The sequence below is a fragment of the Lactuca virosa genome, chromosome 3 (assembly GCF_052849685.1).
Source record: "Lactuca virosa cultivar CGN04683 chromosome 3, Lactuca_virosa_CGN04683_v6, whole genome shotgun sequence".
Taxonomy (NCBI): domain Eukaryota; kingdom Viridiplantae; phylum Streptophyta; class Magnoliopsida; order Asterales; family Asteraceae; genus Lactuca; species Lactuca virosa.
In genome coordinates, this window is record NC_136428.1 from 170,209,992 (window position 1) to 170,236,550 (window position 26,559).

The following is a 26,559-nucleotide window of genomic DNA, read 5'->3' on the forward strand; positions in this document are numbered from 1 at the left end:
CTCCTGTAATGAATATGTACAAAGTCACAAAGACTTGTCAACAGTCATTATAAGGTATTCCAATGGAGATCAACTCCACCTATGGAGACAACTCCATATTCTCATTTTGACTATCACTTCTGAATAAGAGATGCCTCTTTTCAGAATATGTCAATATGGTCCTTCCAAAATTAGCACTATACTTCCAACTGTCCCTGAGCAACCAATCTTTGGTAAACCTCAGATTGTCCTCGACAATTGCTTAATCATTTTAGTCATATCCAATTCTAGACCTTTTCCGTTCTTAATGCCTCTAGGCATTTGGAAAAATTTAGAAATGACAAATATTATAGCACATGCAATCGATCCTGTACCCAAAGCAAATGGTACACGATTCATGATGTCTCACATAAAGACATGATTCTAGACCAGTCTTTTGCTACAATATTTTTATTTGCCATGTTTTCAAAATTTGACTATGAAGAGGGATGCCGTAATCATAATCGAATTTTGAGAACGCAATATATAGAATTTCCTTAAGTTGAACCAATCCAACATGAAATTCATATATATATATTCTTGACTAAAGATGATTAAGGTCTCAATCTAAACCTTTAGAACTGAAATGAAGTATATCCTCTCCCTTAATTATAGCAAAACAACTTTTTCAATCCCTCACGAATTGAAACTTTTGTTTTCTATAATTAACATTGCTAACTTGCAACACTAACAATAATTATCATGCTCCCACTAACATGATGATTATTAGCATAACACTTATGCTCCCACTAGCTTTGACATGTACTCAGAAATCAGCTGGACTTCTAGAAATCAATACTTTATTGACTTTCTTACCAAAGTTCAGATTTCTGATACGAGATGCTTTGATAAAACTTTATCAAAATCATACACCTTTCCTTATATAGCATGCATGTGTGTCTAAACAATTTCAGAACTATGAAAAGGGATTCCGTAATCATAGTCTCAATTGTTTAGACCTTTTGCCATCTGCTTCAAATCTACTTGGTGGAAGTGTTTCCTCACCATCATTTTCATGAATCGGAGAGAAACCTTATGACCCTTAGATTTTATGGTGTATGTGTTCTTATCCATGTGAATCGTCAAAACCATAGTCACAAGACAAGGATAATGACAAATCCAAACTCATATGGACTGAACTTATGCAATCTTAACTTCTTGCCACCTGGCAGTACAGGGCCTGCCATTGCTTCCAAGTTGTTATGCAACCAATTGAGAACTTTCAGAACTCCTATGCAAAGCCAACTTTAACTGGAATGGGCACAGAATATGTCAACACGATAGGTTATAAACCTCAAGTCGTGTGCTAGTGAAGAACCTCAGGTTTTATTCTTGATTAGTTCTTGAAATTCTTTTTAGGATCTTTAAGACTCCCACTATCCTCTTGACATATAAGACTATCTTGCCAAATATTCAAGAGATAGTGCAGATTCTTTATCAAGACAAACACTTCACACAATTGGCCTTAGTTGGTCTTTGTTTTATCCAAAACATCACAACTTACCAATTTCAAATGTACAAGAGTAGGACACTTTTACTCTTACATTTGACAAGTGTTTTAAACCTTTCTTTAAGATATGTCACTCAAGTTACAATCTTGGAGTATGACTCTAAGAATTGTTTTGGAACGAAGTATGACTCATCTTCCTGATCTAACCATTTCAACAATTCATGACTCCTCTTCTTAGTCATAAGAATGCACTAAGATGACCTTTAGAGGACTAATTGTGATATGATTTCTAAATCATTAAGATGATCACAAACATGATACTAAAGTACTCTCCCATCTTTTCAGATTTGAGAAACTTTTATCTTTCTGCCTAATTTGATTCTTCCCATTCGTTCTGCCATACATTGAGACTTTTCCAATGTTTCAGAATTATACTTAAACTTGTAAGTATAACCATATTTACTAAACTTTAGTAAATCAAATAGTCTTAACGAGCTTTGTGGTGGACATGACCAGTGCACAAGAATGTCTACTCGATCCCTTTAGTCCTTCACTTGACTCACACATCCATGTGAACAAGTAATTAGTCTTGATTTTCCAATGCTTGAAAGTTCTCATTCATCATACTATTCAACTTGCATGATTCCAAGTTTCGGTCCAATTGAAACTTGGGTGATGAGGAACTTTCCTGATTTGGTAAATTTAGACACTACCACAAATGAAAGAATCAAATCCATTTTCCAATATTGCTGTCAGTGGAATCATATAAGCAACAATTTTCCACAAATGCCATTGTAAGGATACTTCAAATAAATAAAATTAAACAATTTTCTTTTATTTTAAAAGTTTGCGGAAAAACTTATCCTTACAATCCACATGGAAAATTGTTGTTATCTATTCCTTAGCAATATATCATAACTTCTTAAGCAACTGCTCAAAATTCTGATGCGATCGAAATCCACCTTCGCAATCAGAATCAGCATATACTTCCTTTAAGATTTCTCTCTATTATTTGATTCTTAAAACATCAACATGTGACCCAGTCGCATCATGTAATGAGGATCTCAGAATAGAACTTAACAAAGTTAGATAATGGGCTCTACCTGATGTAGAGTCAAACTTATTGACTTTAACATCCTTAGGTAAATTTGGCAGCTTTGCAATCAACGCCCCTTCCTTTGGCAAAATAAACATATGGACCCTTTGGTAATGGGACTATCTCAGACTTAGCCTTTCTCTTTACCATTTGGTCAACCGGGTTGACTATGGCCAATCCCTTTCCATTGCGAAGAGAATGCTTTTTCTGGATTTCCAGTGTCACCATTGTCACTGTCCATAAAGTTTTTGGGAAGTTGATCTTCTAATCAAATTTGCTTTACTATCGTTCCAAATCATTGCTGATTCAGCAGCACCAAGCAAATAGATATGATCATTAAGGTTCATGTCATAGTCTGTTTCATAGTAGTCCCAAAGGAACTCACTATGTGACTTAGAAAGTGATTGAACATCCAACTTTCTGAAGACTTTAACACCCAACTCTCCCGGCTTGTCAATATGTGACTTCATCTCTAAGATGTGATCACACATAGACCTTGCTTGCCATTAGGGCTTGAGTGACCTTGAACTTGTGGGTTAGGGAGAATAATTGGAGGAGGTGGAGGAAGAGAAGTATGACTTCCATGAGCCAAACTCGGGAAGTCATATTCATTAGGAAAGCTTGGTTTGGGAAGATCATTGTTGTCTAAACCAGACATCAACAATGGGAAAAATTCACGTAAAGTTGATTTAAGTCCTTAATATAACACCCAATATGATATATTAAAGCTAGGACCCAACAAACTATTTTATAACTTGGAAGAGGGATGCTGTAATCCAAGCTATAAAATATTTGAAGGTAGGCGAATGACGATTCACCAATTTCCACCAAGATAAACAAAATGTATTATTAGGTTTTAATTGGTTTTGAAACTCCTAGATTCTTTTGAGATTCATTGAACTTTTCAATGGCATGTTTCAATCTCGAGTGTGCCCTTCAGGTTTTGTGACTGGGATGCCGAGGATCACAAAACAAGGTGTGAAGTAACCATGCAAATATACTTGGTACCCTTAATATTTACCCCTCAATCGATGTGCCGGTTAACCACACACGCTCCAACGATACTATGATAAACATTAAGTTACCCTTTGCCTACCTTGTTAAGTCCAGGTTAGTGTGCCGGTTAACCACACACGCTCCACTAACAGCTTAAACAAAGTGCAAAGTGTAATTTCATGGATTAGCACCTTATTCACATTTTCCTAAGTAACTAAGATTGCGAATTTATAAGTGTTTAGTTACTTAGTATTTATCATTATACTTATAATGAAGGGAGAATTATAGTCCTTGTCCTACCTGTTCGGCTAACGACCCTCCACCGGTCAAGGAAGCCGTGAGTGAGAGTGGACACCCATTAAACTGCCAGTTTATAGGCAGTAACCTTATACCCCCCTTATAGACCGGCTTCGTGAATGAGGCCTACTAATGGTAAGACGACTTGCTCTTATACATATAATATATTAAACTTTTAATATTATAATAGTATAAGGGTGTATTTTAGACATTTAAAATACTTGGTGGTTTAATCTATTAATTAAACTAGACTTTTAATTTAATTAAACTCAAACCATATATTTATGGATTAATAATACTCTTTTAATTAAACGCTTTAATTAACTATTAATAAAGTCCATAAGAGTTAATTTGAACTATTCAACAAAACATCATAATTCCAATTATTAAACTCAAAATTAAAACCATTTAATTAATTGTTTAAGTTATGAACTTAAGAGTTTTAGAATTCAATTCTTTTTTTCATAAAAAACTTTTCTCAAATTCCAAAACTTGAGGGCAAGTTTTGTAATTCTTGAAAACCTTTGGATTCCATAACTTATGGAATTAATGGTGTTTTATGATGAAACTTTCCATGTTCCATAACTTAAGAACAAGTTATGGAATTCTTTAAAACATTAACACCAAATTTTGTAACTCCATAAAAACTTTGAATCAAATTTTTTTTTAAAAAAAAAACTTTCATATCCATAACTTATGGAAGTTTCAAAAACCCTTAAGATCACAACTTTAAAAAAAAACTTTTGAGCTCCAAAATTTTATGACAAAATATGTAACTCCTTAAAACATTTAGATCAAACTTTAAAAACTAATAAAATAATCATATCATTTTATCTTTTACTAAATTTGACCTAATTCAACTCATATAACAAATGATTCAAATTTTACAAATAATTCGTTTTTCACAAAACAAGTAATTATCTTAAAATTTGACAAACGTCATGTTTTTTTTTTCCTTTTTTTTCCAACTTGAAAATAAAACATTTGCATCAATATAACAGAAAACGCAAATCTACTCGACGAGTTGTAGCACCAACTCGTCGAGTTGCTCAGTAGTCCTTAAAAATAAATAAATAAATAATATACCTGGGAGTCCGGATGTTACACTAGGGTTAGGGTTTTAGTGCTTGAGAGAGTGATGGAGGCTGAATGACCTCGAAACCCTAGCCATAATGTCCTTTAAATAGGTCTCAAAGACCAAAGGATTAGGGTTTCACCAAATATGGCTACCATGCCGTAGTACCTCATGGCCACGCCGTGGTGGTTCATTAAAACCCATGGCCCAAAAGATAATGCCATTCCGTGGTGAGGCTCCACCACGCCGTGGCCACCAAAAACAATGTTGTCTTTTTAAAATTAAATTGTACCTGAAACGGGTGTTACAATTCTCCCCCACTTGAATTAGACTTCGTCCTCAAAGTCCTCAACTGTGAATAACTCAGGGTAATGCTCATACATCTCTGCCACAGATTCCCATTTCCATTCAGAACCCTTCCAATGCTGCCACTGGACCTTTACCAAAAACACCTCCTTGTTGTGTAGGGTCTTCGTCCTCCTATCCAAAACCGCCACCGGTTTCTCAACATAATTCAGACGATCATCCACCTGAACATCATCCAAAGGGACAACTGCTGATTCATCAGCCACACACTTCCGAAGCTGAAAAACGTGGAAGGTGTTGTGAATCTGACTAAGCTCCTCAGGAAAATCGAACCTGTAAGCTACATTGCCAACCCTGGAAATCACTCGAAATGGCCCAATATACCGGGGCCCCAACTTGCCCCTCTTCCTGAAGCATATTACACCCTTCCAGGATGATACCTTCAGTAGCACCATGTCGCCAACCTGAAACTCCAACTCTGATCGGCGCTTGTCGGCATATCTCTTCTGCCAGCTCTGAGCTGTCTGCAGCCTCTGTCTGATCTGCTGAATAAGCTTTGTCATCTGAAGGACTACTTCAGTCCTCCCCATAACCCTGTGACTGACCTCTCCCCAACATATTGGGGTACGGCACTTCCTCTAGGGATGAGATTTAGAACCAGAAAACCAGAACGGAACCGAAACCGTTAGAACTAGAATATGTAGAACAGGTCCGGGTCCCGGGTTTAAAGAATGGCTTTATCCGGGTTCCGGGTAATCTGGGTTTCGAGTCCTTCGGGTCTGGGTAAACCGGGTTTAAGAACCGGAACCGTGTTAGGAACCGGAACCGGTTTCTATGAAAAGTTTAAAACATGTATGTCTCATTCGTTTGAAGTCGGATTGGCATGAGGTTTTTTCTAGAGTGTAGTTTATAGTTTGTACATGATTTTAGACTGTAATTTGGTCATTTTGACTTAATATTCATTGACTTACAGTCCCTCAAAGTCGGGATATCAAAGATGGGCATTTTATGTTTTTCAGATTTTTTGTATTATGTGAATGTTTTAAAACATACATATCTAATTCGTTTGAAATCGGAATAACATGCGGTTTTTTCAAAGTGTAGTATAGAGTTTGTACATGATTTTAGACTACAATATTGTCATTTTTTGTTTCATATTCACTGACTTACAGTCCCCCAAAGTCGGGATATCAAAGCTGTGAATTTTCTATTTTTCAGCTTTATTTTTATATTTTGTGAAATTTTGAAAATGCATATCTAATTCGTTTGAAGTCGGATTATCATGATGTTTTTGCAACGTATAGTTTAGAGTTTGTACATGATTTTAGACTTTAATTTTTTTATTTTTGGTTTCATATTCGATGACTTACAGTCCCCCAAAGTCGGGATATCAATGCTGTGAATTTTCTGTTTTTCAGTTTTATTTTTATATTTTGTGAAACTTTATAATGCATATCTAATTCTTTTGAAGTCGGATTATCATGATGTTTTTTGCAACGTGTATTTTATATTTACATGATTTTATAGTATAATTTTTTCATTTTTAGTTTAATATTTAATGACTTACAGTCCCCCGAAGTTGGGGTATCAAAATTGAAAATTTTCAAAGTTCAACCATTAAGTAATTTCTAAAAAATTCCGGATTTTCTGGTTCTAGAGCCACTTTACCTGGTTCCACCCGACCCACTTTAATGTTTCCGAGTTTTCCGGTTTTAGATCCACTTTACCCGGTACCCTACTCGGAACCGAACCGGAACCGATTCCTATATACCGGTCCGGTTTTCGGTCCTACAAAATCCCGTTAACCGGTTCTCGGGTTTTCCGGGTCTAGGTCTACTGGTCCGGGTTTGTACCCACTCTTATCCCTAACTTCCTCCCATAGAGAAGCTCGATTGGCGGCTCATTGATACTAGAGTGATAACTGTTGTTGTGAAACACAACCACGTCAACATATCCCACACTCCCTTTAACCACTTCAAGTCAAAGCATCTTACTCAGAAAAAAACTTGAGAGACTATGCGGAAACCATAACTGCCAACAACCAATAACTTGAAATTACTCAATTTCACGAATCTCTTTCTCCCTTCAACTGAAGACCCAGCTTCCAGTGAGAACCCAACAACCAGAGTCTTCTTTTGAAGGTGGAGAAACCTATCATGTTCTATGACTGGTTATGCATTCAAAAGTAGGGATGAAAGTGGGTCCAAACCCGGATCGGATGAACCGGACCCGGAAAACCCGAAACCGGTTAACGAGATTTTGTAGAACCGGAAACCGGAACGGTATATATGAACCGGTTCCGGTTCGGTACCGGGTAAAGTGGGTCTAGAACTGGAAAACCAGGAAATATCAAAGTGGGTAAGGTGGAACCGAGTAAAATGGATTTAGAATCGGAAAATCCGGAAAAGTAGAAATTTTTTTTTGTAATGACCTCAATCACATAATCTTTCAGCCGTTATAAAAAAAAATTAATAAACAAAAAATTACAACAAGAATTAAAAATTAATCTAATTTGACATTAAGGTTACATAAATGACGACATTGATTTTTTTAAAAAAGAAGTAATGTAATGACCCAATAATGGTTGGTAATTTGTATAATATTACTGTGGAAGACATAATGAGAATTGAGAGGTAATGTAATTATACGTTCATACTTCATATCCACCATTAGTTCTTTTTATCTTACCCTTCCTATATTAATTCCTTAATACTCGTTCGAATAAACAATCGAAAGAAAATTCACTGCAGCTAAGAAATATACAATACAATATACCAAAATGAAAAGGAATATATGGATAATTAGCAGATGATGGTTCTTGTAGTTTTCATTTACAAATATAATATAGACATTTATTTTATTAATTTTCAAAGAAATAATTAATATTTGTTGTTAACTTTTGGCAAAGATATTTCCCATCTTCATGATATTTATGTGTTTTTTTCTTCATTAGTACCATATCAAGGCTCTTGTGAACTGTGAACATTACAACCAAACTGAGAAAACGACTATATTACAACAGTAAAGTCAAGGTGGAGTAAAAGTAGGAAACAATATTTTTTTTAGGATGGAGTCATAGATATTGAGGAATTGAGAGTTAAACCTAAACTGGTTCCTTGGCCCACTAGACCCGGACCCGGTCCATTAAACATGGTTTCGGTTTTTTAAACAAAACCGGTTCAAAAACCCAGATTAACCGGACCCGTTGGACCCATACCCGAAATACTCGGAACCCGGATAAGAGTAATTTTGAAACCCAATACCCGGACCGTTTAAGCATTTTCCGATTATACCGGTTCCTGTTCCGGTCCGAATCCTGTTCCGGTCCGGTTTTCCGGTTTTATAACTCATCCCTATTCAAGACTCTGTTGCGAAGGAGAATCCGGAAGACATGGTGACAAGGATGTTGCCCTAAGAGAAGTTCAAGCTTTGCTTGGACTTGGTTGATGTTCGCAGGAGGTAATCCCCTTCGGGGCTTGATAGTAGGAACGGAGAGGAGGTTTTTTGTTTGAGGTGGAGTTCAGAGGATGCTCAAGTCAAGGTAGAGATTGTAAAATGTGACTCGAGTATTTGGGGCATTCTCATGGAGCATTTGGAGCACTTAGATATCAATGGAGCACTTGAGTTTCATGGAGCAAGTGACAAAGGAATGAATCATCTGAGATGGCTTTGGATCATCTGACAAAGGAACGGATCAAGTGAGAAAGGAACGGATCTTCCAAAAGCGGGTTTGGAGCAACTTGCAGTGATTTGGAGCAACTTGGAGTGGCTTGGAGCAACATGGATCAACTTGGAGCACTTGGAGAAACATGGAGCAACATGGAACATCATGTTGCGCCTTGTAGAAGGAAGTTATGCCATCCTTGGGGATGTTGCGCCAAATGATAGCATGATGCGACATCATGTCTAAAATTGCGCCAAGGTGTTGTTGAGCCATGGAGATGTTTAGCAATGAAGATCATGTTGTGCCATCAAGAAGGTATGTTGCACCATGGAGGATATGTTGTGCCCTCATGGACCATCTTGGTACATGATGCGCCATCTTGATTCATTTGTTGTGCCATATTGATCTATGTATGCTTAGATGGTGATCATGCTCAAGAAATACACCATGTTGTGCCACCATGATGGATGCTGGGCCATTAGTGATCATGATGCTCCACTTATGCATCATGTTGCTCCACTATGGTTAAGGTGGTCTATCATGTGTGTTGCTGATGCTCATGGGTTGTACGACATGGAAGAATGTTTTAGAAGATGTTGCGTGGCGGAATATGATTGGTTGTCACCTTTCATGGGCCTATGGGCCAATGGTATTGGCCCATTAGTGGTTTAGGTATGATCCCTCAGCTACAAATAGGGATGTATGCTTAGTCATTTGATGTGTCTTGTATCTTGTATCATTAGTGAGTAGGACGAAATTCTAGTGAATTATACTTGTAACCACTGTTTGAGAAATCTGAAATAAAGAATACTCTTCTCTTGCTCGTGGACATAGGTCACCTTAACCGAACTACGTAAATACTGTGTCTTTGTGTGCTTACATTTTTTTGCTTGTTATCCACATTACTTCCTAACAAGGGTCAACAGAACTTAGCAAGTTGCATTAGATTTGTTCTGACTCTTGATAAGTATCGTCTGAGTTTCCCTAACACATCGAGTTAACGATTTCTTTCAAAACTCGATGTTTGGTAACACCTTTTTTTGTGATGTATATGGAATCATGGTCGGATGATTCCAACTAATTGGAAATAATGAGGATCTCTATACTTCCCTCCATGAGCAGTTCTAAGACCTTTAACTGAATTTCCCAATTTCAATGCCACCTCGATTTTGTATATTTTGAACTTTTATAAGGCGTCATCTTTAGAATGCAACAAATACACGTAAAAAAACCGAATCGAGTCATCAATTAAAGTAATCACATAATTGTTACCAAAAGAATTTTTATAATGGAAATCACAAAGGTCTCTATCTATCAATTCCAAAATGTCTTAAAACATTTATAAATAATTTTTTAACATGCACGTATTACATTTTTAAACACTAATATCAAAAGGTGGAATTAATCCATCTTTTGACATTTGATGCATTCTTCTAAAGTTTACATGACCTAAACGAGCATGGCATAGCACAAATTCATCAGTTTTGGAAGATGTAAAAGACGAAGATGATACAAAAACAAAATAATCATCACAAGATAATGTATTAAACATATTTAAATGAAACATACTATTGCATAGATCTCCAAAACCAATAACCATGCCAAATCAAGATATATATATATATATATATATATATATATATATATATATATATATATATATATATATAGGCTTAGATTATTGTATTCTAACTAATTATTGTCTGGATGTAGGAATGATTATGGACCAATCATTTTAGTTATTTTAAGAAATACATTTATCCATATTATTAAATTAAAAAAAATAGAATAATATCATTTAATTAAAATAAGGGTAAAAATGTACATTTCCATTACTTTCAAATTAGGAAATACAAATTAAAAAAGGAATTTTCGGATTTTAAGGGATTTTTTATTATCTTAATTTTGAATTCTGATTTTTTTAATTAATTCAATTTTAATTCTGTCAGAATGTTATTCTGTTAGAATGATGTTCTATGATATTGTTTTGTTAGAATGTTATTCTATTAGAATATTAATGAATAATAAAATTCTTGAACCTGAAATTGAATAATAACAACATTATAATATATTCATACACATCCGAACTTAAATACAAACTCATAAATATTCTTACAGACTGATACATTTTAATATAATTGTACATATTCTAACAGAATGTCGTCAAAATGAATAAAATTCTTAAGAATAACATTCTAAAAAATACAATTATTGAACAAATACACTTAATCTTCTTCATTGGTCCAAATAATCGACTTTTTTACACTTCATCTTCTTCAATGTAACTTGTTATTTAACTCAATTCGAAGTCTTTCTCTTGTATGATCAATCATTGATTCATTCTTCAAGCCAAACTGAAAGAATAATTCATTACCAAATGAAAAAAAAATTGAAGTCCTTTGTACAAATCTGCAGACTTGTGAATTGCACCAAAACTAATAACCAAGAATTATAGAAAATGCACAAATCAAAGAGGAAATATCGAGATTCCATTCCGACAAAATCAGAATCTGATTTTCCATTCCGACATAACTGAAATTCAAGATTCAATTCTGGTAGAATCTAAAAGTTTAAATGACATTACTATTTGTTACTTGAACTTCTTGCTCCCTAGTAAGATCCAAAAGTGACATCAAAGTTCATACCTTTAGCACGATATGGTGGTGCAAAAAACTGCAAGTAGCAAAATATGGCCATTGTGATACCTACAATAATACATAATAATGCATGCTTTTTAAAATAAACAAGAAAGATAGTTATTAGACTAATATAGAAACACACACACACACACACACACACACACCCCTATAAGGCCTCCTACACAAACATCCTGCCAGTGATGCCGATAGTTATCCACTCTATAAATGGCAACAAGAGATGCAACAATCAAAGGGAGAAACACTATGCATAGCTTTGCAGCATGGCCTTGTTGATCAAAAGCTCTTACTTTTCCAAATAAATAGAGCGATAAAAATTCCAAACCCGCAAAAGACCCTACAATAAAATCAAAAAAAGGCGTCTTGTTTGAATCTTGTATGAGTAATCAGAGTGTAAATATGTCTTTTACTCACATGAACTATGCCCCACTTGGGAAGCTTTGATGGCCTTGTCCTACAACATCGATATCACCATGACATTTAACATATCTCCATTGATCATAAACCCGAAAATGATTGGAGAAAGTTACAAGAAAATGATGATGGGATTGATTGATATGATGGAATGCATACATCTATTCCGTATGGAAAACAACGCCATAAAAGTCTAGGCGAGGTCGACCAATTGCACCGTTTAAAGCTTCTGTTATAACTCCAGTGATAAAAACAGAGAACAAAAGCCTTGTGGTAATTCAACACATGAACATAAAATTATTCTAATTCAATCGATTGAGGATAATGAGAATGAATTTGAAAGATTTGATCACCTAGAACTGCATGGTGAAGATCATAAATATCTAATCTATAAAGATAGAATGCCAGGAAGATAGTAATTGGCAATAAAACTGCATATAGCTAATTGAAGGGACATGAAATAAGAGAAATCAACATTGGAATTGTGTTTGTATGTGGAAGATGGAGAAGATGAACTTACTGGAATAGACCAAAATGGGATGGTGCTAGGCTTCATCGGATACTTGAGATCGGCCATCATGTCTTTTCCGATAAAACGATGGAAAGGATGGAGAAGACCTAGAAGCCCCATGACCGCTAATAGTAGTGCAAGAATCAACCAATCATGCATGTGAATCCTGAATCTGGTTAGGCCATGAGACCTTATGGTATGTGTTGTAGGCTGTGAATTCATCATCCTGGTATAACGAAAAAGATTTAGCAACTTCCATCCCCAAATTAGGTGCCAATTAGGTCTACGATTATAAGAGTTACTCGATTTAACTTTATAAGTTTTTAGAACAACACAAGAACTAAAAACCCCATTAAACCCACATGAGAAATTTCATGGGAATCCTAAAACCAAAAAGGGGTCTCAAATTCTACGGATAATAGTTGCACGTATTCATTGATCACCATACAGAAACATACAAACTAATGGAAGAAGCATATATACTAAGCGTTAAATGAAATAAGTAGTCAAAATTGCAAACAAATTTTGGAAGGAAGAAGAAAGTGAGGAAGAAGCTTCTTAAGAAAAAACAGAATAACAAATATCGAGGAAAGATAACCATGAAGAAGAGAGAATCGCCGAGAGGGATGAGTAATTAATATGGTTACCTTGTATTAGTTATTCTCGTAGTAGTTATTCCAAATAGCTAGGTTTTAAGGAGTCAATTTTTTAGCATAATTATAGGGAATTAAGTATGGAAGTTATTTTTTATCCTAATTAATTATATTTAAGATTAAGTTAATTAAATTAAAAATATTAATTAAAACGTAACATTACATAAATACCGTTTTGGAATGATTGGTCCACAATCATTCATTCATGCACACAATAATTAGTTAGAATATTTGAACCTATCTCTCTCTCTTTCTCTCTCTCTCTCTCTATATATATATATATATATATATATATATATATATATATATGATTCACAAACATGTTTAAAAAACATCACAATTTTATGGACTACCACTAACAAGATTCTTCCAAATCTTAGAAACATCATCAAATAACTCTAATGTTTTTCTAGAAGTAAATTGAATATTGTTAGCCCATAATTACCCCATTATCTTGTACTATGTTTTGTATATTTATTTTCTGGGTTTAGGCCCATGTACACAATATGTTGTAATTCTTCTTCTATATAATGTTAATAATATTTTGTCGCCAATTATGGGTAATATTCTCAAAACATTCACATGATATCATATTGGATACCCCTCACATATATTTTTTAAAACCCTATTGCTTGCCTTGTGCCTGCGGTTGCATCTTTTCACCATGGTCGATTCTGCCTTCTCTCTTCCATATGTCACTCTCATTCATATTATTACAATCAAACTCACATATGCAAATTATCTCTTGTGCCATAACCAAGTGGAGACTCTTCTCACTTCTCAAGATCTGTTTGGCTATCTGGATGGTTCTAAGCATATACCACCATCTTCATCCTTTGATGTGGCCATACAAAAAGCCAATAAATATTGGCTTGCTCAGGATCGTCAATTGCATAACCTCCTTCTCTCTTCCTTGGCTGAGGAATCTATGGGGGAAACCCTAGGTTGTAAAAATGTTGCTGATGTGTGGATTGCCCTATAAAAAGCATATTCTCTTCGCTCTAAAACACGTGAAATTCAACTAAATTATGAACTGAAACATCTATGCAGAGGTAATGATTATGTCACTATCTATAGTACCAAATTTTGTTCCTATTGTGATCAACTTTCTGAGGGCAACAAGTTACATTGGTACTCGCGTGGCCTTGGTTCGCTATTTTCTACATTCTCCTTATCACATATGTATATTATACCTACAACCTCTATTCCGGATGTAATATCTGAAGCGGAAAGTTACTCTCTCTTCTAAAAATCTCTGGAACATTCTCAACCAACACCTGTAGAATTTGTGGCAAATAATAGCTCAAATTCACACAACAATCAACATGGTGGTCGCTCTCATGCATATTCATCTTTTTATGGTGTTTCCCGCTCTTCTCATGCTCATGGCTCTTCCAATAACTCTAACTCGGGGTGTCAAAATAACCATTGCCCTTATATACCATACTGTCAAATCTGTAAAGTTGATGGGCATTATGCTGTTGATTGCCCCGATCGTTATGCTTGCTTAACTTCTTCATCATCGCAAGCCCACTTGGCTTCAACTTTTAATGCTATGAATATTTAGTCAACGAATGCACCAGATTGGTATATGGATTATGGTGCGTCTTCGTATATGACCTCAGACGCTTCTCAACTTGATTCGGTGACCCCATATAATGGTAATAATCAAGTTTATGTTAGTAATGGTAATCACTTATCTATTTCTCACATTAGATCCCGTTCCATTACTCGTGATTTACGGGATGTCTTAGTTGTTCCCCAGATTACCAAAAACCTGTTATCTATTAGTAAACTAACTCGAGATCTTCTAGTCACTATTTTGTTTGATGATATTTCATTTTTTATTTATCACAAGAAAACAAGGATGATCGTGGGAAGAGGCTGATGTGAACTTGGTCTATATATTCTACAGTGATCTTCAAAACCGACGTCTTTGTGCTTCTTTTAAACTTTGGCATGCCCGTTTGGGTCATGTTGGTTATGATATTTTTACTTTGCTTAATAAAATAGGACTTGTGTTTGTTACTTCTCACTTGTCCAAACTAACTCGTTTTCAGTCTAGCCAATTGGCCAAGAGTAAGCGGTTGCCTTTTTGGAATAATGATAAACTTTCTTTTCGTGTATTGGATTTAGTTTATTGTGACTTATGGGGTGCTACACCTATTTCGTGTAAACATGGTTATCATTATTATGTCATTTTTGTTATTGATTACTCCCACTTCATGTGGTTTTATCCTATGTGCCAAAAATTAGAATCTTTTGATACATTTCAACGATTTAAAGCACTTGTTGAAAATCAATTTTTGGTTAAAATCATGGGTTTTCAAACAGATGGTGGAACCAAGTTTACCTCTAAATCATTACAGGAACATTTAGTGAAATATGGTATTCATCATCAGATGTCGTGTCCTTACAGCTCTGCTCAGAATGGTAAAGCTGAGCGCAAACATCGACATATCATAGTTGGCCTTGGCATTTCATGGTTCTGTTCCACTTACTTACTGGGTTAAGGAATTTAAAGATGGTTTTTTTTACCATAAGCCGGTTACATTCCTCTATACTTGGAGGAAAGTCTCCATTTGAGTTGTTATTTAACTCTACTCCTGATTACTCGGTTTTTCATCCATTTGGCTGCCGTGTTTATCCATGTTTACGAGCCACTGTGCCAAAAAAATTCTTGCCACATAGTATACCTTGCATCGTTTTGGGTTATAGCTTTCATCACAAAGGTTTTCGCCATTTAGACACTCAAATAGGGCGCACTTATGTTTCTCGTCATTCTTAATTTGATGAGAATCTCTTCCCGTATGCTTCTGGTTTAAATGGCTCTACTAATCCTAATGCTTTGGATGTTTCTATTTTTCAAGACCCGCTAGAAGATAGTTTTCCGGTTACCATTCCAACCGAACCATCTCCAGTCTCGACTACACCTCACTTATCTGGTCCATGTCAGATTTACACTCATTCTGATGAGCCGGTCCACTCAGATGCTGATATTCCGCTTCCACGCCAGTCATATCTACAATGGTTCCTTCTTCTTCTAACCATGAAAATGCGACAAATCAGCCTAACCATGATGCGTCTCGCCATCAAATGCGGACCAGGTCCAAAACTGGTATTTCTAAGCCAAGACAATTTCCTGATTATGAACCTCATGGTCTTCTTGCTGCCTTGTAAGACCAGTCTGAACCCAAAGGCATTAAATATGCTTTAAAACACCCAAGTTGGGTTGAAGCTATGGATAAAGAATTAAGTGATTTGAGAGCTAACCAAACCTGGCAGCTTGTACCTCGACCGGTCGGAGTAAACATTGTTGGCTCTAAGTGGGTATACCGTAAAAAATATTTATCTGATGGCACTAATGATTGTTTAAAAGCTCTCTTAGTAGCTCAAGGATTATCTCAGTTTCCTGGTCTTGATTATACTCATACTTTCAGTCCTGTTGTTAAAGCTGCTACGGTTAGAACTATTCTCACTTTAGCAGTTCAACGCAACTGGCCTCTCCACCAGCTTGACGTTAAAAATGAATTTTTAAATGGGTTTTTGGATCAACCGGTCTACATGGAGCAGCCTCCAGGTTACATTGACTCACAGTTTCTTGATTATGTATGTTGTCTTAAAATGGATTTATACAAAATCAAGGAAGCACCCCGTGCCTGGTGTACTCGGTTCAGCGACTACCTTACACGAATTGGTTTTCACTATAGTCAAGTAGATAGTTCCCTATTTGTGTACTTCCATGGCACTACTCTTATATATTTTCTACTCTATGTTGATGATATTATTCTCACCGTAATGACTCTACATTCCTACGCAATTTCATTAAACGGACGGATAAGGAGTTCTCCAATAAAGAATTAGGGCACCTGATTTATTTTTTGTGTTTGGAAGTAACACACACCAGAAACGGTTTATTCTGTGGACATGCTAAATATGCCAAGGACATTCTTGATCATGCTCAAATGCTTACATCTAAACATGTTGCCGCCCCGCGGGCAGCCGATGCTCAACTTCACAGACCACAGTGCCCAAGGTCGTCCATTTCGTGATCCTACTATCTGTCGACCACTCGTTAGAGCATTATAATACCTCACTATTACTCGCCCTGACCTTTATTTTGCAGTGAACTCTGTTAGTCAATTTCTCCAAGCACCTACTGATGCCCACTTCTTGGCTATTAAACACATTCTTCGATATGTTAGGGGTACGATCCATTGTGGCCTTAACTTTTCCTGATCCGTTGACTACCGAATAGTTCAAGGCTACTCTGATGCTGACTGGGCTCGTTTCCTAGAGATTCAATGTTCCACATATGGTTATGCGAACTTTACAAGAAACAATTTCATTTCTTGGAGTGCGAAGAAACAACCCACCGTCTCCTGTTCCAGCTGCGAATCTGAATATCGGGCGCTTGTAAATACCGCCTCTGAGCTAACTTGGGTTGTTCATCTTTTAAGAGATTTACATGTTAAGTTACCTATTTCTCCTTTGTTTCTTTGTGACAACAAAAGCACACTATTTCTGTTCCAAAATCAGGTGGCTCACAAACGTGCAAAACTCATTGATATCGACTACCATTTTGTGCGTGAACAAGTTGCTTGTGGAAAACTCAAGGTCCAATTTGTTCCCTCTCACATGCAGGTTTCCGACATCTGCAACTTGCCAACATCTTCACCAAAGGCCTTGCTCATCTATTGCTCCTATTCGTTCGGTCCAAGCTCTGAGTTCGTCAAAACCCAATACTTCACTTGAGGGGGGATATTAGCCCATTACCTTGTACTTTATTTTGTATATTTATTTTCTAAGTTTAGGGCCATGTACACATAATGTTGTAATCCCTCTTTTATATATTTTTAATGATATTCTGTCATCAATTAAGGGTGATATTCTCAAAACATTCACAAATAGTAACATCACCAACACCACAAACTGGTTGGCTCGATTCATCACACATCTTAACCGTGGATCCATCATCTATTGGTGTCAATTTCTTGAATCATCGATGATCTTTGCAAAAATAACTTGTTTCACCTGATTCAAACCACCATGTACAATCATAAAATGATTCAGGAATTAATAAACAATAATTCTAAATAAAACTATTAAGGTTAGAATAATTTTGACCTCCTTTTGTTGCAACCAAGTCCATAGACCCATTGTTTCCACCACCACTACTATTTCTAGAATCATTCTTATTGAGATTCACCAGGTCCTTAGGTTTCTTGTTTGGTTTTTCATGGCCATCATAGTTCGACCATGGGGATATCATGTTATCCAACATCGTATTTCCCTTTATCTTTGTCACAATTTTGAACAAAGATGGATTATTCAATCCGTATGTAACTCCTAAGTTGTACTAATGACAACTTTTTTTTTGATGTTTTAGGGTATGTTTAAAGTCCTTCCGAGACGGTGGTAACTTGTCAGCCACACCTACTACATTAACACATTCATCCATTTTCATCTTGTGTGTAGTGAAGTGACCAAGAATATGAACAAGCTCACTGTATTTTTCCATAACGGACTTTGAGTCTACCATTTTATAATTACTAAAATTGCTAACCAGAAACTTCTTACTAGAAACATCTTTAGCGAGATACTTAGATTCAAGGGAATCCTACAATTCTTTCGTACTATCCATGTTTTGGTAAATATCAAAGAGAGGATCAACCATACCATTGCGAATGTGGCATCTGCAGATGTAGTCATCATTCTCTGATTTTCTTATCCTCCTTGTTTGTTCCAGAGTCTCTTTTTCCATGACTTCAAGCATTAGTGTACTCAGCACGTACACAACCTTCAACATGTAAGAAGAAAGTGCATCCTCTTCTGCTAACGATGGAATTCATTTCCTTAGAACTTCTCCAACTTGTCGAACTTGGAAGCCATCTCTCTCATAGATTCACTCATGATTTCAGAAACATAAAAAATATCACATTCGATTGTTGGGGTTAGGGAGGAATATAGGGTGATTTATGTAATCACTAATCAATTGGATTTCTTGAAGGATCATATATAACACTTTTCGAATTTGATATTTCGACCATATGTTTGGGCAGTGGTAGAGCCAAGAACTTTTATATGGGTGTACAAAAATTTCCAAGATTCAAAATAGTAAATGCAAAGTGTTTCTTAATATTTAAAGTCGTAAATTGAAATATATATAAGCAAAAGTTACAATTGAATCCTTCTAGTCGTCATGTCTTGAAATTGATCAATGATGTCATCAAGAACTTGTAGAAACACATCTTTCTCAATAAAAATGACTAAACAACCGTTTCAAACTTGATCATCCATGATATTCCGCAACTTATTCTCTCTCTATATTTGCTTTAGCAACAGGAAAATATATATTTTATGTAGTTATTCTATCCCAGACATTAAAAAGATGGTACAAATCCTTTAGTTGGGAGTGCAATAACATAAAACTTGTTTACGAATAATTATATATATATATATATATATATATATATATATATATATATATATATATATATATATATATATATATATAACAAATTTTTTGGGGATGCAGTACCCCCATTAACCCATGTAGCTCCGCCACTGTGTTTGGGTATCATGAAATCAAGATTATGGGGATAATCCGTCAAGAAACAATTAGAGATCAAAACACTAATATAAAATCACATACTAGAAATTTACGGGATTTCAAATTCTTTAAGTAAGCAATCATTTATTAACTGCCAAAAGACATTTTATGAAACTATTCTTTAGCCGCAAGGTTTTGAACTCATGCTTAGGCTAATAAATTATCATCAATGAGTTTGAATACTCAATGCGGTTTCAAACGTTACAATAACTTATTATTAATGAATTTAAACACCCATCATCAATGAGTTTACATACTCATTATTTGTGTCATTATGGTCGATCGAGATTCGAGAGCAAACTTATACAAGTGTATACTCTGCATCTTCTGACTTGTTTAAAATTAAGAATTTAACTGTACTGATAATATTATAAATTTCATATGCTAAAATGAACCGGTCATACTAAAATCACCAACATTACACATTTGGCACAGTCGTTCTGCCTTCGTTCCTCATTGGACTATTGGAGGCATGTTGACATCTATTGGTTCCACATCCCTCTCTTTTGCTGTTGTGTGTGTAATCAATCTCGTAAAAATCTTATGATATATAATGACTAAATATATCTCAAATAAGTTACCTGATTTATTACATTACATTAGTAAAATAAAACACGATAAAAATGCCAAAAGTAAATAAAAATCTTCAGCACTTGATGATTAGAATTATGGCTGATTTCGTCCTCCCTCCTTTTCTCCTGTTTCGCTCCCTTGACTCCTGTCATATTCTTTAATCAAAACAAATCTTTAATTACGTTAGCGTCGTTGGTTTGAAGCTTCAAAAAAAAGATATCTTTAGAAGAACGTACCTGGAGCATTTGCATTAACAATTTTTTCCTGTTCTCTACCCGAAAGAGATTGGTTACCGCTAAAGGTACCTCCAAAACTCTCTTCGTCTGACCTTGTTGAGTATCCATCTCCGAATGAATTCGACATCACATGATCCCTTCTTACAATATGTAAGTAAGATTCTGCTTCAGATACATTAAACATATTCAACTACAATACATAAGAGTAAATAGAATTACCCTTTCTGAGTAGGTTCCTGAGAGTGTTGAATCTTCTCCGCGTTGATAGGAGTTGTCTGGTTGTTAATGGAAGGGCCACTGCCAGATCTTCTTACACTCCCAATGATCGTAGATACTTTTCCGACTGCTTGTTTGGTATGGACAGAAACTGATCTGATAGTGTTAAACATTTCCTTTGTGTTTATCTTTGAATTCTTGATTTGGTGAAAGTGAAGCAGGTGGAAAATATGAGTAGATATAGATTTAGACATATAGAGGTAGAGATAGAGAGAAGAAGAAGGCTAGAGGGTGGTGGTGGGAGTCCTGGTCCTGGTCATGCTCCTGAAAAATGAGATGTTTGTGGAGTTTGACAAGTGTGCATTTTTTAAGGGAAAAAAATAGTAAATTAGCAGATTAATTTATAAAACTTTATTCGTATGAGTTCAAAGTTATTTTAAGATTTTATATTAACATTTTAAAACTGTATTAACTACAAAACATAGGTTTTTTTATGTTTGATAAATTTTGTTTATATATATTTAAAAATATAAAAAATGATAAAAATTGAAGGATAAATTTATATATGCATGCCGATCATGAAAAAAGATGGACAGCCATCCACACAGATTAATATTTCTCTTTTAAGTTTTAAAACTTAAAAATTAGTTTAATATATATTTACTATTTTATTTTATTATTCAGAAAATTATTGTATGGTGAACATGGGATCGTCAAATTTATGGGAAATTGAGTAATCCAACTAATGGAGTGTTTGATTTAAGTATGGACGAGTGGGTCCAAAAACCTGATTCAACATGTTTGGTATAACATTTAGACAAAATTATAAGAATGGTCCCTATAGTATGTCAAAACTAGCAATTTTGGTCGAAAAACGTTTGGGCTTGCAATGATGGTCCAATAGTTTGGTTTTGTTGCAAGTTTGGTCCAATTTGGTTTGGACTTTTTTGTATTGACGATTTTGCCCCCAATTATTTTATTTTTCAATTTTGTTTTATTACCAGGAATTAAAAATAAAACAAAAATAATCTCGCTCTCTCTCTCTCTCTCTCTCTCTCTCTCTCTCTCTCTCTCTCTCGGAAAAAACATAAAAAAACCTACAGTAGATAAACACACATTTAGATTCACATTCATCTTTTGTAAACTCACACACAATCGATTCACAATCACATTCATCTCCACTCTTGTTAAGAATCTGCTTGATCCTCATGATCTTAACAACCCTCTGATTGTAAATCATCGCCCCAAATCGCTAATATGTTATTCTAAACACTAAGGTCTTTAAATCCCTAATTATCAGATGGAAGAACACCTGATTTTGCAAGTTCATCACCTCATAGATGTTGGCCACCCATGGAAGAACACCTTTATTGCTCCATCCAGTCATCGTCTTCTTGACCTACCTCCATAAACTTCAATAATTGACATCCCTTGTTGTTTACTACACCATCAAAAAAAATCAAAAAAGAAAAATAAAAGAAGCCATGTTCTTGCTGCACTGCATATCGATCAAGGAGAAGGATATGCATATCGATTAACTTTTCGATCTTTGACATTGACCTAGGGGTATTTGGAGTTGTAGACTGAGCTTTGGTCATTGTTTGTTGTAAAGGTGATCGGTAGAGTTGGTATTCCGAGCGACGTGTTGTTCAACTATTTCGTCAGACTGTGAGGTGAGTTTTCCTCACAGTACTTGTAGGTCGAGGGCACCAACACCGACCCACTAGATTATGTATCCTGGTATACTAGATTTATGTTATGTTGAGTATGTGTTATATTGGTAATCCGTATAATTATCTATTTGTTGGTTATATGTTTATCTGTTGCATATGTCGACATAGTGTGGTTGGGTTGAGGCTATACTGCTTTGTGCTATAAGCCAATAAACCCGTGCAATCCAACCGGAAGGTTATAGGTCAGGGGTAATCCAACCCGAAGGTTGTGGACCCAATATATATTGGTCAATCCAACCAAAAGATTGTGGGCCAGGGTAATCTAACCGTAAGTTTGTAGGCTAGGGGTAATCCAACCAGGAGGTTGTGGGCCCAATATATGTTTTGTATATGTTCTGTTGCGTGGTATTTTGGAGGAACTCACTAAGATTTGGCTTACAATTTAAGTTGTACGTTTCAGGTACTTCAGATGACCAGGGGAAAACAAAGGTTTGATCGTGCACATCCTCCTGATTTATGATATTTTATTTCGGGACACTCTGATATGTGATTATTACCTTTGAAAACAATGTTTTGTAAACGTTGGATTTTAAAAATGAAAATTTTATCTTGATTTTTGGGATGTTACAATTTGGTATCAGAGCCCTGGTTTGTGAGAATTAGTTAAACGTTCGTGTGAATCCAGAGAGTATACCTCGAGCTAGACATACTATTATTTATCATTGATGATTATGAAAGAACTGCATGCTAGTGGTAGGCTAGGGATCTTCTGGAATCGCATGATAGAATTGACTGATGTATGATGCCTGATAGCGTAGGAGGACTTCTTGTATGTTAGATGAAATTGACATCATTACTGTAGTTTCTTAGTGTCTGCATCATAGTTGTACATGACTAAGATTCTATAGCCTGAGAATGTTTGATTTAGCCTTATTTCATGTTCTTGTCTAATGAAGGGCTTAGGGTAGAATCAAGTATTTGACTATCTATAGGATCCATCGTTATGTATGATTAGCATGCACGAGTGGCTGCAGAGTTGGTGGAAGTTTCATGAGTGAGTATGTGGGTGTAACAGGCCAGTCAAAGAATGATTAGCCACTCTCGAGAGGTTGAGGATAGGATGTATGTGTATCCTAGTTTTGGGTTTGTTGTTTGGGTTGTTTGTGATGATCCATTGAGACAAATACGGGTAGGTGTGAGAGGTAGTATGGCCCATACTACTGGAAGCATAAGACCCGTATGCGTAGCAAGGTATTCACAAACCCTGAGGGTTTATTCTATCTGTGATGGTTGTGATGGAATGAATTCTGGCATTTCGGATGTTTATTGGTTCATTTTCAGTATGGTGTTCATGAGAGGATCTGGTTCGTGATCTGGAGTGGGTGGCCAGGATTGGCCGGGTTGACTGACGACCAGATACAAGAGATTATTGCCGCTGAGGTGGCTACTTCTGTCAGGGGTTCTAATCCATAGTTGTTTGGGTATATCATGACCGCTATGGTTGAGCTATTTAATGATCACTATGCTGCCCTCTCACAGGCTGTTGCTGCTGCAGCTACCACGACTGTTTCTGTTGCGGGGATTCGAGGGGAGATATCATTCTAGTATCGGGACTTCGACAACATGAAGCCTCAGGAGTTTTATGGGGTCAAGGACCCGATTGTAGCGATAAGTGTTGGATTTGGTGTCTAAGCCCATAACTATAACTGGGATGTACTTGACCCGGTAGCATGGTCCTTTTGGGTTGCCTTCATCATTGCAATTTGATAGGATGGACTTTTGTGAATAAGGTTATTTATGATTTATTAATATATTACAAGTATAATATATTAATATGAAATCATATTATTTAATTAGTATTGATCAAGAATTAATTTGGAATTAATTTTGTGATCAAAAGAGACTAATTAAATATGTGGGGATTGATTATGTAAATCAATGGTTCTTATAGTGTAGGGTAACGATCCATGGTTATTTAGGATAGGCTAAACCAATGAGATAGTCCATGGATAGTCCATGGAGGTTTAACCCATGGAGCCTAGGTAATATGAAAGGTCATTAGGGTTTGCAAAGTGTAACCCTAGCATTTGTCACACTATAAAAGCACACCCCTAGAGCCAAAATCGACTACTCCATTCATTCTAGTAGAGTGATATTGATTTTGTGCTAAGTAACTTATTCTCTCAAGCCTCCTCTTGCATTTGGTGTTTGTGACACATTAGAGGCATCACACTTGAGGTGCTCAAGCTTTCAAAGGCCAAGAACTACAAGTCCTACTAAGAGGTAAGTTATCTAACTAGTTGTATTGTTCAGTTGTCAACTTGTATGCTAGTTAGGATGTATGCTTTGGAAAACTGAAAATACATGTATAATTAGAGAAAACATAGATCCAAAGCATCCAGGGTTGCATATGCACCATAGGAGTATTATAGTGCTCGCAAAACCCAAAAGTGGTATCATAGCCTAGGATTGTTTTCTGTTATACTTGATGTTTATTGCTTTGCAAAGTTGTAAAAATCGATTTTTTTGGTTTCTGACTGATGAACTCGCCGAGTCCACTGGCTGACTCGACGAGTCCACTCAGTAAAAGACCTACTCGACGAGTCAGGATCATGCACTCGTCGAGTTGAAGGCTCTGGGTGCAGATTTTCGAGTTTTTGGCCAGAATTGGATTAGGATCATTACCACAAACTGTTTTTTGAAACATATAATCTGTTTTCTTGATATGGTAGTGATCATGCTCATCCAATTAAAAAGATAATTGTCAAAATTTCAAGATTTGTATTAGTTTATATGATTAGGCTAATTTCTTGCAATTGTTGATATGAATTATCTTGACTTATATATTTAACTAGATCATAGATAAATTACTTGATAATTTTTGTTAGTTAAAATTTTGATCTTAATGATTTTAATGACCTCCATAACTTGTCCTCAAGTTATGGAAAATGAAAAGTCTCATCCATTAAAATAACATTAAACTCATAAGTTATGAATTCCAAGAGTCATCAAAAGATGGTTGTCAAAATTCTTATGATAGTTGTTAGTTTATAAGTTAATCTAATCACTTGTATCATTTGATTTAAAACTATTTTTCCTTATGAGTTAGTTTAGATCATGATTAAAAAAATTATATGATATTTTTCCTTGTTAGAATTGATCTAAATATTCTTTAATGAGTTCCATAACTTGTCCTTTAGTTATGGAACATGAAAAGTCATATCATAAATGATTTAATGAACTCCATAACTTGTCCTCAAGTTATGGAAAATCAAGAGTCTTTTCATAAAACCAACATTAACTCATAAGTTATAGAAATGAAGAGTTTTGACAAGTTTCAAAACTTTCCCTCAAGTTTTGGAATTTGTAAAGTCTCACTAATGAAACTTTAATTCCAAACCCTAGAGTTTTAAAAGTTAAAATTCAACCCTTATGCTATTATAATATTATAAGTCTAATAATATATATATATATATATATATATATATATATATATATATATATATATATATATATATATATATATATATATATATATATATATATAAGACAAGTCAGTCTTACCGTTAGTAGGCCTCATTCACGAAGCCGGTCTATAAGGGGGTATAAGGTTACTGCCTATAAAATGGCCGTTTAATGGGTGTCAACTCTCACCCACCGCTTCGTTGACTGGTGGAGGGTCGTTAGCCGAACGGGTAGGATAGAACATTAATTCTCATTAAAAGTATAATGATAAATATAAAGTAACTAAACTTTTATTGAATTCCCAATCTTAGTTACTTTAGGAAAATGTGAAAATGGTGCTAATCCATGAAATTACACTTTGCAGCTTGTTAAGTCGTTAGTGGAGCGTGTGTGGTTAACCGACACACTAATCTGGGATTGACAATGTGTGGCAAAGGGCAGCTCGATGTTAATCATAGATCAATGGAGCGTGTGTGGTTAACCGGCACATTGATTAAGTGATTTGTAACATTGAGTGTACCAAGCTAATTTGCGTGGTTATTCACACATTGTTTGTGATCCTCGGCATCCCAGTCACAAACTTTAAGGGCACAATCGAGAGTTAAACATGCCATTGAAAAGTTCAATGAATCTCAAAAGATCTAGG

At 35.5% G+C, this 26,559-nt stretch overlaps 1 long non-coding RNA gene and 1 pseudogene across 1 annotated transcript; both read right to left on the reverse strand.

Moving 5' to 3' along the window:
• Nucleotides 1-11,246: 11,246 nt before the first annotated feature.
• LOC145164257 (lipid phosphate phosphatase 2-like) lies at nucleotides 11,247-15,880 on the reverse strand (annotated as a pseudogene).
• Nucleotides 15,881-20,314: 4,434 nt separating this feature from the next.
• On the reverse strand, nucleotides 20,315-21,105 carry LOC145162729 (uncharacterized). The gene is made up of 3 exons (XR_013739280.1): nucleotides 20,779-21,105; nucleotides 20,560-20,696; nucleotides 20,315-20,478 (listed from the first exon to the last, which is right to left on the reverse strand). It is a non-coding gene; the product is annotated as an uncharacterized LOC145162729 (long non-coding RNA).
• Nucleotides 21,106-26,559: the final 5,454 nt, after the last annotated feature.